Source organism: Tachyglossus aculeatus, chromosome X5 (assembly GCF_015852505.1).
Source record: "Tachyglossus aculeatus isolate mTacAcu1 chromosome X5, mTacAcu1.pri, whole genome shotgun sequence".
Classification (NCBI taxonomy): domain Eukaryota; kingdom Metazoa; phylum Chordata; class Mammalia; order Monotremata; family Tachyglossidae; genus Tachyglossus; species Tachyglossus aculeatus.
In genome coordinates this window covers 15,313,025-15,317,850 of record NC_052097.1, presented here as the reverse complement: position 1 = coordinate 15,317,850, position 4,826 = coordinate 15,313,025, and the positions used below count along the sequence as shown (strand labels likewise).

The following is a 4,826-nucleotide window of genomic DNA, read 5'->3' as shown; positions in this document are numbered from 1 at the left end:
TTCTTCCTTTGTTCTTCCACACTTCCAGTCCTATAGCACTAGGTATATATCTGTAATTTATTAATTCATATTAATGTCTTTTTCACCCACTATAAACTGTAAGCTCCTTGTGGTCAGCGATTGTGTCTGTTTATTGATCTATTGTGCTTTCTCAAGCACTTAGGTCAGTGCTCTGTGCATAGTAAGCACTAAATAAATGCTATTGAATGAATGAAAGTTATCATTAGCATTATTGTTATTATTATTAAATCTGTTAAGTGCTTACTATGTTCCAATTGCTGTGGCACTGTAGAGAAGCAGTGTGGTCTAGTGGAAAGAGGACGTGCCTGGGAGTCAGAGGAACTGGATTCTAATCCTGGTTCTGCCACAAGATAATCAGGTCAGACACAGTCCCTGGCCTACGTGAGGCTCACAGTTTAAGAGTAGGAGGGAGAACAGTTATTGAATTCCCATTTTACACATGAGGAAACCGAAGTCAGGAGAAGTGAATTGACATGCCCAAGGTCACACAGCCGGCAATTAGGATTAGAACCCAAGTCAACTGGCTCCTGGGTCCATTCCATTTCCACCAGTCCACACTGCTTCTCATGGATACCTAGAGTGATGACAATAGATTATGGACAATAGATTATCCTGTAAGTCCTTCAGTGCTCAACACAGTGCTTGGCACATAGTAAGCACCTAACAATTACCATTCCCTCTCAGGGTCGCACCTGGAGAGTTTCCAGTACTCTATCTGTCTTGACTATGGGAGGGAGAGTCAAGCAGAAGCATATCTATTCCATTCCTAGCTTGGACAGTGGCTAGCAAGTGGAAGGAAATCTGCTACAAGTCAAATCTCCCCTGTGCTGGGCAGCAGCAGTATGGGAGAGAGTCCAGTATGGAGATCGAGTTTACTGTGTGAAGGAGGCAATGGTAAACCGCTTCTCTATCTTTACCAAGAAAACTCTTGCAGATGGATCTGGGGCGTTCTGGGAGAGACATCTCCATGACATCGCTACGTGTCGTAGATGACTCGACAGCTTAAGACAAGACAACAGATACTATCATTCTCCTTATTAACACTACGAAGTAGTTTACAGGTTAATGATATTCATTCCGCATTTATTGTGTGTAAAATACTGTACTAAGCGCTTGGAAAGTATGATGCAACAGAGTTGATAGCCATGTACTCCTGTGTACAAGAAGTTTACAGTCTACAAGGAGAATAAACTAAAATGACCATGGGTCTTTCATCTCCTCACCGTAATTCCTCCCCAATGACCATGGTTACTCTCACACACCGCATTGCATTATAGACACATCTTTATCCTCTCTGGCTTCCTCTTAGCTTTAATTATTTTAATGTCTATCACTCACACTAGATTGTAAGATCCTTGAAGGAAGGGATTAATGTCTTCTAACTCTATTGTACTCTCACAAGCATTAAGACAGTGATCTATACAGAGTATGTGCCTGATAAATATCATCCATTGACTAATTGCTGTGGCTATGTCAGTGCCGGGCAATTCTGTGAGGTACCTTCTCCAAATTCTCCTCATAAGGGATGGCATTGGGCATGGAGAAGGAGAGAGGGAGGGAGAGAGAGAGAGATGGAGAGAGAGAGACTGAGAGAGAGTGACTGTAAGCTTCTTGTGGATAGAGATTGCATCTACCTATCATTCCTCTCTGATCTCCCATCTTCCTGTCCCTCCCCACTTCAGTCTATACTTCACGCTGCTGTCCGGATCATCTTTGTGCAGAAACGCTCTGGGCATGTTACTCCCCTCCTCAAAAATCTCCTGTGGCTGCCTGTCAACCTACGCATCAAGCAAAACTCCTCACTCTCGGCTTCAAGGTTCTCCATCACCTCGCCCCCTCCTACCTCACAACCCTTGTCTCCTTCTACAGCCCAGCCCTCACCCTCCACTCCTCTGCTGCTAAACTCCTCACTGTACTTCGTTCTCGCATGTACCGCCGTCGACCCCCGGCCCACATCCTCCCTCTAGCCTGGAATGCCCTCCCTCCACACATCCGCCAAGCTAACTCTCTTCCTTCCTTCAAAGCCCTACTGAGAGCTCACCTCCTCCAAGAGGATTTCCCAGACTGAGCCCCCTTTTTCCTCTCCTCCTCCTCCCAATCCCCCCTCCTATCTCCTTCCCCTCCCAACAGCACCTGTATATATGTTTGTACAGATTTACTACTGTATTTATTGTGCTTGTACATACTTACTATTCTATTTATTTTGTTAATGATGTGCATTTAGCTTTAATTCTATTTGTTCTGACGACTTGACACCTGTCCTCATGTTTTATTTTGTTTGTCTCCCCCTTCTAGACTGTGAGCCCATTGTTGGGTAGGGACCGGCTCTATATCAATCAATCGTATTTATTGAGCGCTACTGTGTGCAGAGCACTGTACTAAGCGCTTGGGAACTACAAGTTGGCAAGATATAGAGACAGTCCCTATACAACAGTGGGCTCACAGTCTAAAAGGGGGAGACAGAGAACAAAACCAAACATACTAACAAAATAAAATAAATAGAATAGATATGTACAAGTAAAATAAAAAAATAAATGAATAGAGTAATAAATATGTACAAACATATACAGGTGCTGTGGGGAAGGGAAGGAGGTAAGATGGGGGAATGGAGAGGGGGACGAGGGGGAGAGGAGGAAGGGGCTCAGTCTGGGAAGGCCTCCTGGAGGAGGTGAGCTCTCAGTAGGGCCTTGAAGGGAGGAAGAGAGCTAGCTTGGCGGATGGGCAGAGGGAGGGCATTCCAGGCCCGGGGGATGACGTGGACCGGAGGTCGATGGCGGGACAGGCGAGAACGAGGTATGGTGAGGAGATTAGCGGCAGAGGAGCGGAGGGTTCGGAGTGGGCTGTAGAAGTAGAGAAGGGAGGTGAGGTAGGAGGGGGCGAGGTGATGGAGAGCCTTGAGGCCCAGGGTGAGGAGTTTCTGCCTGATGCGCAGATTGATTGGTAGTTACTGGAGATTTTTGAGGAGGGGAGTAACATGCCCAGAGCGTTTCTGAACAAAGACAATCCGGGCAGCAGCGTGAAGTATGGATTGAAGTGGGGAGAGACACGAGGATGGGAGATCAGAGAGAAGGCTGATGCAGTAGTCCAGACGGGATAGGATGAGAGCTTGAACGAGCAGGGTAGCGGTATGGATGGAGAGGAAAGGGCGGATCTTGGCAATGTTGCAGAGCTGAGACCCGCAGGTTTTGGTGACGATTTGGATGTGAGGGGTGAATGAGAGAGCGGAGTCGAGGATGACACCAAGGTTGCCGGCTTGTGAGACGGGAAGGATGGTAGTGCCGTCAACAGAGATGGGAAAGTCAGGGAGAGGGCAGGGTTTTGGAGAGAAGACAAGGAGTTCAGTCTTGGACATGTTGAGTATTAGGTGGCGGGCAGACATCCAGATGGAGATGTCCTGAAGGCAGGAGGAGATGCGAGCCTGGAGAAAGGGGGAGAGAGCAGGGGCAGAGATGTAGATCTGGGTGTCATCAGCGTAGAGATGATGATACATTGCCAACTTGTACTTCCCAAGCGCTTAGTACAGTGCTCTGCACACAGTAATCTCTCAATAAATACAATTGAATGAATGAATGAATCTACCAACTCTATTGAACTTAGATTAATTATGGTGTTTGTTAAACACTTCCTATATACCAAGCACTGGGCTAAGCTCTGGGGTAGATACAAATGAATCAAGTTGGACCCAGTTCCCATCCTAACTAATACTTTCCTAAAAACTTAGTACAGTGCTCTGCACACAGTAGATGCTCAATAAACCATATCGATCGATTGATTGAGAGAGACAGAAAGAGAGAGATACTGTAGACCGTAATCTCCTTGTGGTCAGAGATCTTATCTATTGTAATTAATCACTCAATTAATTGTCTTGTCATGTCTTATGTTATCGAGTTGTTTCTGACCCATAGCGACTCCATGGACACATCTCTCCCAGAACACCCTGCTCTCTATCTGTAATCGTTCTGGTAGTGTATCCATAGAGTTTTCTTGGTAAAAATGTGGAAGTATTTTACCATTGCCTCCTTACGTGCAGTAAACGAGAGTCTCCATCACCAACTCTCTCCCATACTGCTGCTTCCCAGCACAAGGGAGTTTTGACTTGTAGCAGATTGTCTTCCACTCGCTAGCCACTGCCCAAACTAGGAATGGAATGGGTAGGCCTCTGCTTGACTCTCCCTCTCATAGCTGAGACTGGTAGAGTACAGGAAACTCTCCAGGTGCGACCCTGAGAGGGTTCTCAATCAATTACTGTATTGTAATTAATTATGGTACTTCAAAAGCTCTTATTATTTGCCAAGAACTGTACTAAGCCCTGGGATGGATACAAGATAATCAGGTCCCACATGGGGCTCACCGTCTATGTAAGAGGGAGAATAAGAATTGAATCCCCGCTTTGCTGATGAGGGAACTCAGGCAACAGAGAAGTTAAGTGACTTGCCTAAGGTCACACAGCAAGTATGTGGCAGAACCAGAATGAGAACCCAGGGTCTCTGACTCCCAGGCCTGTGCTCTCTCCACTAGATCACTCTGCTTCTCAAGCAGGGAGAACCCCAAATGAGGGGGGGCATGAAAGAGCATGGAGAGGATTTGGTGGGATGCAAAGGAAGACTTCTTTAGTAGACCAGGGTTAAGGAATTGGTGTAGGCTGCTACGGAGGAGATTCCACCCATGGAGTTCTTTAAGGAAATGGCAGTCTCTGCTCCACCGAGGAAGTAGACATCTTCCTGCCCACAGAGAGGTTAGTTGCTGCCGTAAAGATCTGCCATTTTGAATTTCTCCTTTCTGCATTAGAACTCCTGGTCGGGAAC

The 4,826-nt window shown here is 46.4% G+C and overlaps 2 non-coding genes across 2 annotated transcripts; one reads left to right on the top strand and one right to left on the bottom strand.

The window, feature by feature from the left end:
- The first annotated feature begins 695 nt into the window (after positions 1-695).
- Positions 696-833, top strand: LOC119947763. The gene has a single exon (XR_005456560.1). It is a non-coding gene; the product is annotated as a small nucleolar RNA SNORA7 (small nucleolar RNA).
- Positions 834-4,115: 3,282 nt separating this feature from the next.
- Positions 4,116-4,253, bottom strand: LOC119947742. The gene has a single exon (XR_005456541.1). It is a non-coding gene; the product is annotated as a small nucleolar RNA SNORA7 (small nucleolar RNA).
- Between the last annotated feature and the right edge of the window lie 573 nt (positions 4,254-4,826).